This window comes from Rhinolophus hipposideros, assembly GCF_964194185.1.
Source record: "Rhinolophus hipposideros genome assembly, chromosome: 5".
Lineage (NCBI taxonomy): Eukaryota > Metazoa > Chordata > Mammalia > Chiroptera > Rhinolophidae > Rhinolophus > Rhinolophus hipposideros.
In genome coordinates, this window is record NC_138051.1 from 89,432,355 (window position 1) to 89,442,797 (window position 10,443).

A 10,443-nucleotide genomic window follows, 5' to 3' on the forward strand; every position below is an offset into this window, starting at 1 on the left:
GTTTGGAAAAAAAAAACAAGCTCCAGGAGTCCTAGTTTAAAAAGAAGAAAAAAAAGTTATTGAGTTTGAAATACTTATATTTTCCTCAAGGGTCCAAATTTAAAAGCCATGTCTTTCTTAATTATCATTCATCTCCTCCCTTAGCTTCCTTATTTAAACAATGTATAAGATATACAATCAATTACCATATTTGAAAAACAGACATATTGTTCAACTTGGAGAGAAAATATAATAAATGGAAGGATACCTGGCTACTCTGTCCAAGTACTGAGAGCAAGGTGATACCAAAAACAGAGAAGAGATGAACAACTAGCAAGTTTAAAAGTTCCTCTTATCCAGGGCTGTGGTCACAAAAGAAAGAAAAGAAGGGTGAGCTCACTATAAGGAAAATGAGTCAAAATATCAGACACAGAAAAGAAAGTTTGAGTTTCTGACAACTTCTAAAGACAAAGAAAAAGAAAGGCGGCTATAAGGAGAGAAGGAAACAATGAAGTGATGTTTTATGCCAATTAGCTTGGTTCCCTGAAAAAAAATAAGAGAATACAGTCGATCCTAAGTGTATTTCTGAACATAAAATGTAATGCTTTAGATGTAATCGTGCCTGATCTATTAGTAATAAATTTTTTCTTCTATTTTCCTCCAATAAGAGACCAAAAGAAGGAAATCTCCCCTGGTTTTCAGAATGCATGGAATTCTCAAAGGTCCCTGCTCTCTGTAAGGGCAATTTCATTACCTTGGAAATAAATATGTGAAGCTGGAGGCTTTTCTGGAATGGCAGGAAGTTCAGGATAGTGTCACACATGTCATGCTATCATGCATTTCAGAAATCTGTCCTGTGCAGCAATGAATGGCCATTGCACTTCAATTTTATTCACCCTTTATTTCACTAATGCTCATTATGGCCTCAATCATGGTGCAGCGGGCTGTTGTGCAAATAAGGGATTAGGAGATGACAAACCTAATTACTTCAATGGGACAAACAATCTCACTCCTGAGAGCTAACCTGCTCAATCTCTGCCTTGGGAAACTCAAAGTAAATAAAATCTCAGGAATGTCACTCCTTGTTCAAAACAATAATGATTTTGCAGATCGGATTAAACTGAAGATCTAGAGATAGCAAGATTTTCCGGGATTATCTGGGTGAGCTCAATATAATCACAAGTGTCCTTACAAGAGGGAGGCAGGAGGGTCTGAGAAAGAAAGAGATGTGAAGGACAGAAACTGAGGTCCGAGTGAGTTGCCACAAGCCGTGGGATGCAGTCGGCCTCTGGGGGCTGGAAAAGGCAAGGAGCAGAATCTGCGCTAGAGCCTCAAGAAGGATCCGGCCCGGCCTACACATTAACTTCCTCCCAGTGAGACAGATTTTGAACTTCTGACCTCCAAAACCATAAGGTGATAAACGTGTGTTGCTTTAAGTCACTAAGTGTGTGGCAATTTGCTACAGCAGCAACAGGAACACCCCCCCCCCACACACACACACACACACACACTAGCTTAGGTCCCCCGTGGCCCGCACCCACTGCAGCGTGCTGTGGATAGGGCTTGTCCATTTGTCATTCAGCCTAGAGTTCAGGACGGCAGGCACCGTGTCTGCCCTTCACCTTTGTAGCCAGTGTCCTGCACACTGCCTGGCACACGGTGAGAGGCCAGTCAGTAATGGTTCGTTAAATGGATGAAGAATGGAAGGAAGGAAGAAATGTTGGCACATCCAAACCACACATACAATGATGAGTGGTGTTGCGTGGAAAACAACTTGACCTTCCAGAAAAACTAAACAGCAGTTCTTCCAACACAGCGGGGCTCTGTTCATACCTCCAGACCCTCACGGTTGTCCCCTCGGCCAGTAGTTCCCTCCCACCTTCATCTGCCTGGGAAACTCCCATCCTCCTCAGTCTCGGATCAAGCCTGCCTCCTCCATGAAGTCATCCTGGATCTCCAGGCAGGCTTGGCACATCTGTCTCCCCACAATCTATAAACTCCCTAGAAAGCTTGTCTTTTAATCATTGGCTCTCTATGTCTTGGCACAGCATCTGTCTGAGAGCAAATATTTATTTTCTGTTGCTGTTGCTGCTGATACTTCCTTCAAAGTATAAACAAAAGCTCTCTCATAATCACCACCATCCTCAACAACAAGCATTAATTTAGCACCAAATGGGCACAAAGAACTATGGGGTGGTGGGGATAAGTCACGGTCCCTCCCAGCTTGGGGGGGGGGCGGGTGACAGTCTACTTAGGGAACAGATTCCACAGCATCAGGTAACAACCATTAGGATGAAGCCTCACGGGGTAAGAAATAATGACCCTGAGCATGGAGGCCAGTTGGAGCCAGGTCTCCTTCACTGACTTGCATCATGGATGGTTCCAGGACTTCCACCATCCCTGAGGCTGGACAAAAACAAGCTTGAGAAAGGTCTTTTCAGGCCTGTTCCTGGTGCCAGTTTGCTAAGAGACTGGCCCTGAGAACAGAGTTTGAACAGAATCCACTAATCCCTGGTTTCCAAAGCACCATGAGCAAAAACAAGTTTCAGTCCCAAACCCATCAGCTTCTTAGTGACTTTGAAACCACCACTTAGTTTCTGTTGCCTTATCTGCAAAATTTGCATAACAGCCAATTTTTGTAACCCCCATAGGGTTCTCAGGAACAGGGAATGAGCTGCCCTGGTTTACTGATTGGAGAATATTTGTAGATATTGGGAGCACTGGCAGGCATCTAAGAATGTTACCAATCTTTTGTACATTTGACTAATAATGGAGTTGGTTGCTTTGGCAAAGATGGCTGCACATTTCAATGGCTAGAAGACGATTCGGTTTGTGCCTTTTGCTTAAATTGGGTAATATGTTTTCAAAGGGTCTTTTAATCAATCCATGTTTTCTCGGAAACCATAGTTGCTGCCACTCTAATATGAAATTGCCTTGTGACCCAGGATGTCCACTGGAGCTCTCTGTGCCTGAAGCCAGCAAAGAAGCAAAATTGGCCAAATGATGATGACTGTGGTTTTGGTGGTGAAGGTAACGGGACGTCCTACCACTTCTGGGTACTTACTTTGTGCCTATCACTCTAATAAACTTGCTTACATCATTGTATTTGCTCACCACAGGGTATTAGGTTGATGCAAAAGTAATTGCGGTTTTTGCAATTATTTTTAACCTTTTAAACCACAATTACTTTTGCACTAACCTAATATTATCACCTGTGAGTGCAGGTCCTCCCAGAAGCAGACACCAAGAGGGGATTAAATGTGCATGGACTTTATTAGGGGAAACGCATACGAGAGAGAAAATGGGAGCAGTGTGGAGGCTAACACAGCCAGCAGACACATCGTGAGTCTGGCCCCAAATGAAGGAGAAAGAGAAGTAAGGTCCTAGACCGCCTGCCACCTAAGGAAGGCTCAACATGGCAGTCAAGAAGTTCATGGGCCAAAGTCAGCCATCTGAGGGCTTCTGTGGCTCCCAGGAAGAGGCCTGCCTTAGGGTCCCTGCCGCACTCAGTCACCAGCTGGGAACAGCCCATGGAAAATGTGCCCACAGTGCCAGCCCACAGTGGATTTTCCGGTAGCCGCTGGGGCTCCTGGTCCATTATACTCCCTCCAGTTGGAGGCCTGAGAGCCTATGCCTCAAGCCACCACACCCCCTGCTCAAGCCACCATACACCCCCACTCCACAGATAAAGAAACTGAGACCCATAGAGGTTTCATGACTAAACAGAGGTCAAGTGGGTAGAGAGGGTGGAGCCAGGATTAAAATTAGAATAATCTGATTTCCAAGTCCATTCTCCTCTGGAGCATAGGAACAGAAAAATAGGAAACAAAGAAATCCCAGGAGCAAAGGGCCCTTTTATCCAAAAATCAGAAAGGCATCTGTTTCAGTCAGGCATAAAAATATTTCCCAGTCTATGAGACTGCCTACTTTAGTTTCCTAGAGGTGACAGTTTTCCCCCAAGTAATGAATCAATAATAGATGGGTCACGTAAGTAACAACCTATCCTGCTTCACGACTCTAACAAAAGCATTTGGCAGGAAAAGCGCTGCCAAGAATTGATGAGAAAGGAAAGGGTGGAAGAAAATATTCCTTCAGTTAATTTTCATTTTTAAATGTTTCTTCACAAACATTAGCCCATTCCATTTTTACCTAAATATGGGTGGATATGAGGGCACATGTGGAAACCTGCTTTTTTTCTGTTGAACAAGTTCTTAGTAATTTTATTTATTTCAGAATTTTCCATGTTCTGTACACTTCATGGCATCATCCATTCATGCAGTCAATCAACAAATATTTGAGTTTGCCAGGCACCAGGGACATATAAGTAAATAAAACACATCTCTGCCCTCAGAGTTAGTGAGAGAGTTGACAAAGATCTTACGCATGAGTGAATCTAGTTTACCTTCTGTGGAGGGAAATGTTCATTATCTATCTCCCCTTGACAGAAGAGGAATGAGGCCCAGAAAGGTGACAATGACAAGCCTATTAAGAGCTCATAAGTAATGGCGTCCTTGGATCCATTTTCAGACACTTAACCCCAAGTGCCTCCACTCCTCCATACCACCTGAAACAAATATTATCCGTAGGATTCAGAGTCTCTTGGAAACCTGAAATGCAGCCACCTCAGAGGGGCCACTGTCACACAGCAACATAACTGCCTATTGACCCAAGCAAAGTACAACTGTGACTGCCACACACCGGCGAGAGGCAGAGAACACCCGCCCTCTCCTCTAACTCCAAGCCTCACTACCCGCTCCCAGCTGCAGGTCTGGAATCTGTCCAGGGCCACCTGCACCGCAGCTCAGAGCTTCCAAAGCCCCAGGTTACAGCTGAGCCTGGGATCCCCAAAGGCTGCCCTGGGCCTAGGCAGACGTCAGGGTGGTGTTGGGAAAACGGAAGGAGAACTGAGGAGCAGACAATTCCAGCCGCACCTGTCCACGATTGTTGCAGCAGCTGGTTTCAGCCATGATCTGCCTGTGAGAAGAGCAGAATGTGTGTGCTCCCTCTGATTCCAGATACCCCAACAGCCAAACCTTGTTTTTCCTGTTTCCATGGGATGGCTGTGCGTTAAAGGTGATGGACCTGGTCCTGATTAAGGGTGCAGCGACGCTCAGTCTACACACACTACATGAGCAAGCCATGTCGCCAGAATGCCACCACAGAAAAGGCTCTCCCTTTGGGTTTAATCACTGGTCTTTCCTTCCAGGCCCCTTTAAAACATCAGATTTCATATCCAAATGGTAAAGACCAAAGTACCATGAAATTTCTGGGAAATTTTAGAGACAGACAGCCAAGATAAGAGGAATCAAGGTTGAAAAGGGACGAAGAGGGAGCTGAGAGTATGCTGCCACCTTGCCTCTCTCCTTAGTCCAGACCCTGGTCTTCTCTCACCTGGTTCATCGAGACAGCCTCCAGTCCTGCCCCCCTGAAATGCATCCTCCACGTGGCAGCCAGGCGGTGCTCCCTGAGGTGTGACTGATCACAGCCACTTCCTTCTTCAGCTCCTCTGAAGGCTCGGAGACTCAGAATAAAGCGCTGGCTCCTGGCTTGCACCAAGACTCCCTTCCAGAACCTGGTGCCTGCCCGTCTCCCCAGCCCTGCCACGCCCTCACATGCAACCTTCGCCCCAGCCAAACGTAGCAGCACCCAGGTCCCTATGTGCTGAGCCCGGAGGAATGGGTCTTGCTTTCCAGATTCCTTTCTCCTCCCCACTCCTTATCTGGCCAACTCCTCCTCAGACTTCAAACATCACTTCATCTGTCACAACCTCCAAGAAGCTCTTGCTGACGACTACCTACCCCCAGTTGGATCAAATACTGTATGTCTCAGTGCAGAGCTTAGCACAGTGCCTACAACTCCAAGGCACCCAGTTACAATTTGCTCCATTCCTGAATTTATTCATTCACCCATCCATAACTTTGCCTTGCGCCAGCATTTGTATCAATTTCATATACCTGTCCAAAAGATAGGTTAACTACAGGGTTCATTGAATCTGGGAGATAAGAGCAGCCCTGCTGCTCATGTGTGTTTTTTTTTTTTTTTTCATTCTGTAGACAAACATCCTGGGTAAAGGTGTTAAAGTTCTTAGAAAATCGATAGTCCAAGGAGAGCTCTTTATGGTTCCTTCCATTTCTAGGGAGGACTAGAAAGGAGAAGTAATTCACCTCACTGCTCCACACACTCAGTTCTGAGCTTTCTTGTTCTCTTCACAAAGGGCTAGAAGGGCTTTTTACTCATGGATGCACAATATGTTAGGTAAAAAATCTACTGAATGACATGAATCACCTTTGGTGAATCACCAATCTGGTGCCAGGCAGGAAGAATTTCCCTCCAGTCTGCCTTCCTGGGGTTCCTCTGAGAAGGACCAAACATACATTTGGATTTAAGGACCCCAAACACTGAAGCCCTGCCCCCCTTTTAGTATACTACCAGCCTGGGAAGAGTACAAAGGTTGTAGAATGCATTTGGGGGGCTCAAAGGACCAATGCCTTCCTTCTCAGGACTAATAAGCAAATGGTTGCTCCTGATAGTCCCCAAATCTCTTGTTGCATTTATACACCAAGGGCATGGCACGAGGGCAGGGGCCTTCACCACAGACAGGGCCCAGAGAACGAGGCTCTTAGGATTGGGGCCTCAACTCAGGCAGTAGCAGAAGAGATGGGGGGAGGGGTCAGAAACATGCATTGCTAAGGGAGTATAATCTATAGTGATTGATAGAAACTGAGAAGTATGGAGAGGTCCAGGTCTGGGATGACACCCAGGCAGTCTGGCTTGTGAGAGCGTGGTGTTCTCCAAGACAGAAAAGGCGGGAGGCTCAGGCTTACAGCTCCTACAGCACATCAGGGAGGAGACATCCAGCAGATGGAAGGCATAAGGGACTGAAACTCAGGGAGTAAATCTAGCTGGAACTGTGGCTTGAGAGCAATGAGAATAGAGGTGGTATTGAAGCCATAAGACTGGATGAAATAGTCCAGAGGGAGCTGCAGAATGAGAAGAGAGTAAAAAGTGGTGCTAAAGGGAGCAACATTCAACAGACAGCAGAGGGAAGAAATGCACAGAGGAGAACAAAGATGTGGCGGCTTCCTGGGCATCGGAGATAGTAGATCTTATTCCACTTCTCTGTTTGCAGCACCATTCACAAGGCCTGCGAGAGGTCTCAGTGTGTCTGTTGAATTGGTTACTGTCATAGAGCATTATTTTGTTGCTCGTTAATGGTCATTTCGTAGACCATCCCCTCTCCCTGGCTGTCAGGAAACTCTCTTCAACAGAAACCCCGTTCCAGAATTTCTGGGCACTGTAGGTGACTCCTGGTACCAGGTGTGCTGCCTTTATTGTTGCAATGAAATGGACCCTCACCCACCCACATGAGCACAAAGAGCCCAGAACCAGAGCTATTGCTTATGCATGCTGAGCTGGTCAGAACAGCCCTGGCGTTCCCAGTGGACTGCTCATCTTTTGGGATCAAGGGCTGCCTACCTCGTGGTTCTCCCAACAGACTTCAGACTCATTTGTCTTGACTCCATGGTCAACGCCTAAAGCTGCACAGCCACAGCTGGGGTCCATTTGCCTTGTCCCAGAATGCTTCACGAATAACATACTTAGTCTCCTGTTCTAAGTTCTTTCCTCCACTATTTAAATTAACCAAGGCACTTTTAAAAGGAAAGGGTTTTTTCCCCCTCCCTTTGGGATTAAAAATAATATAAGCAGCTGCAGTTCCCAAAATATCTCCTTTATCCTGGAGCCAAGTGTTTGAAATCCTATTGTCAGAGCCCATTCCTTCAAGAGAGAGGTTTGCCTTTCCCAGGTGTCTTGTCAAAAGCAGTTAGGTACCTCTCCTCACTGGACTCCACACAGGGCACATCCCACCCTCCACTCCCCCAGCCAGACTGCAGCAGGTGATCCTTCTAAACTTCCAATCTTGCTCCTGCTTAAAACTCCTCAGTTACTGCAATGGCTCTTCACATGGCCTCCAACATCCCATGCGCTCAGGGCCCAGCTTACTTCTCCAGCCCTATCGTGCCCTCCACATGTCCTCCAACCCGAGTAATCTCCCTTTGTATCAGCAGCAACAAACACATAGATCACAAGCAGTAGCGCCAATCTAACTGATTCTTTTCACAGAACCACAGTAGAAAGCAAAAGTGAAAAGTATGTGTTGACCCATTAGGGAGACAGATCCTAGGACCCATGTTAATTCCCTAACCTTTGGAAATCTGTTTATTGCATCCCACCCAATTATGGTAACACAAGTAGCTAGAGTTGATAAATTCCATATATTATCAGAGCATAAAATACATTGAAGTGATGAATGCACTAATGTTTTACAATAATGAAAAAGGAGGGGGCTTTTAGCAACTTGATGCGTCACTCATTCACTTATTCTGCCAGTGCATGCCAAACTATGTGCCAGGACCAGAACCAAAACTCCACACCCAGTGTCCAGGCTGCCAAGCCCAGGAGACTGAAGGGACCGATTCTCTTGAGAAGTGCAAGGCCAGGGAAGCCCCTGCATTAGGCCTCCCTGTAGCTTTAATCCCACAACTACTCTGCTTCCTCTCCTCTTCCTCTCCAATCTTCCCTTCCTCTCCCATCCCAAACCTTTCCAAAGACGCCTCAGGACCCCCAGCTGCAGAACAAAAGACCTGCCCTACTTCCTCAGCCTCTTCTGGGAGCCTTCCTCCACCTTCTTCCCTGATGCCTGGACTTCCCGTGAGGACACTATCCTCGGAGCGGGGCACTCAAGTGGCTCAATCTTTCTGACCCACAATGTCAGGACCAGGTTGTCCCAGAAACCTAATAGTCCACATTCTGTGTCAAAGCCCCTATTCCTTTGAGACCCAAGGCTTGTGGCTGCTCCACTTCCTACTCTTCCTTGTGGCTGATGGCAGGAGACCTGACTTCTCTCCCAGATGTCCTGAAGCCTTCCATTCAGGTCCTGCTTTCGTCCTGAATGATTGCAGTGCCCCACTGACAATCCATCCAATACCTGCAACTCCCATTGCCTTGATTTCATCACCATTACCATCATCTCCATTCCTCTTCAAACAATGACTCAGATTGGGTTCCCCAGAAGCAGATCCCAAGATGAACATTGGTTTACAAGTGATTTATTCAGGAAGTGCTTCCAGGAGAAGCCCATAAGGGAGTGGGGAAGCGGAAGATCAAGAAAGGTGCGATTCCAGGGGAAGCCCATCTCTATCTGAGCTCTTGGGGAGCTCTGAAGCATAAATTATGTCTCTGAGTTCATCCTACCTTGAGGCAGGGGGGCTAGGCTTTCATTTTCTTACCCACTAGCTCCAGGCAACCCCTGGGGAATATAAATGCCCTAGAGCAGCCGGGAAAGAGGCACTAGGAGACCAGGGAAAGTCCTCTGGAAACAGCTGTAGGTAGGCACTACACAGAGTCTGGAGATGGATGCAGAGTCAGGAAAACTATCTGGGAGAGCAGGTGGACCACTGACAGCATCCACTGCAACGCCTTCCTCCAGTGGCCACAGCATCGCGAGAAATGTCCCTGCCTCAGGAATACTCCATTCAGGAAACCCACTTCTGACTTGAGCATCCATCCTATCCTTCCGGCTCTGTCCCTCAAGACTCCCACATCACATTCCACCTCTACTTTCTCGCGTTCCCTCCCCTGTGTTCCTTTTCTTCCTTCCCCACTCAGCTTAGAGTCTGTGTCCCACACTTCAGTCTTCAGCTAACAGACTCAACTATCTTTCCTTTTGTCCTTTCCTGGTGCTACCTGGAAATACCCCCTTTTATGTTATTCCTTCTCTCTGCTCGGAGTCCTCATCCAGGCTGCTGAATGCTGCCAGGGAAATCGAAGAACCTCCAGGATTGCTGCTAGTCTAAATCCGTAGTTTCCTTTCTCAGCCTCTCTCAGTGCCACACAACAATGCCCCCTGCCCTGGTCCCCTGCTCAGAGCCAGCAGTCAGGATAAATGTCATGAAGATATTAAGGTAGATTTTACTATAAACAAACCTGAAATCATGTATGGACATCCCTCTGCAAGACAGATATTTACTTTACAACAGGCTTTTCTGCAAAAAGTGTTGAAACAGAAAGCTCCGTGTGCAGGTAAAATGGACTCTGGTTTATATTTACATGTTTTTAAGAACAAACTGGTGATGTAGAAGGAGGTGTACCCTCACTTTGTCCTTCTCCCAGCATCACTGAGATGGAGTCTCAATGCCCCAGTACATTCTGCTTGGCAAGCACTCAGCCAGCTTCATTGCTCAGTGCTTCTGGCTCATTCCATAGCCACTACAAAAAAACTTAGATGGGGGAAAAAAGATAGTTTTTAGATAGCACTTCCTTCACTGTGCCTACTAAGTCACAAGAATGAATGAGATCTGTCTAAAGTAGAAAACAGTTCCCACTAAAGTCCCTACCAAACAGCTTTGCCTTTCAGCATCACCCTCTGGCTAGCTCGCTCCACAGCGGCTCCTCTAATGCAGCATA

At 46.7% G+C, this 10,443-nt stretch overlaps 1 protein-coding gene across 2 annotated transcripts in view; it reads right to left on the minus strand.

Annotated features, from left to right (window-relative positions):
• Positions 1-10,443, minus strand: part of KCNK10 (potassium two pore domain channel subfamily K member 10) — a 116,996-nt gene that overhangs the window by 60,213 nt on the left and 46,340 nt on the right. The gene's annotated exons all lie outside the window — the stretch shown is intronic.